The 341-nt window shown below is 77.4% G+C and overlaps 1 protein-coding gene across 1 annotated transcript in view; it reads right to left on the minus strand.

Annotated features, from left to right (window-relative positions):
• The window catches only part of MYO9B (myosin IXB), a 56,549-nt gene extending 56,400 nt beyond the window's left edge, over nt 1-149 (minus strand). The window contains exon 1 of the mRNA XM_019513648.1: nt 69-149. The gene's annotated coding sequence lies outside the window, so the exon portion shown is untranslated. The remainder of the gene's footprint in view (nt 1-68) is intronic.
• Between the last annotated feature and the right edge of the window lie 192 nt (nt 150-341).

The following is a 341-nucleotide window of genomic DNA, read 5'->3' on the forward strand; positions in this document are numbered from 1 at the left end:
TCCGGGCGGCCCGGGAGCACGCGCCCACGGAGCCTTGCCCCCTGGCCCTCCCCTCCCCTCGGCCGTACCTTGGCAGGAGGCGAGACCTCGGACGCGCCGGGCTCAGGCTCGAGACACGCTTCCGGGTTGGGGGCGACATCCGCGCCCGTCCGCTGCTGCGCATGCGCGCCAGGGCCGCCAGGGCGGGGGGCAGGCGCTGCCTGATTTGCATATGCGTTGTGGGCGGGCTGTGCGCCTGAGCGGGCGGTGGCTGTTATGGCGGCGCGGGCGGCCGGGGGAGGGGGGCGAGCCGGGCCCGTCTTGTCTTGTCCCCCCCTCCCCCCGCCCCGGCCTGAGGCCGG

The sequence above is a fragment of the Gavialis gangeticus genome, unplaced genomic scaffold (assembly GCF_001723915.1).
Source record: "Gavialis gangeticus isolate Ggan-Ray unplaced genomic scaffold, GavGan_comp1, whole genome shotgun sequence".
NCBI lineage: Eukaryota > Metazoa > Chordata > Crocodylia > Gavialidae > Gavialis > Gavialis gangeticus.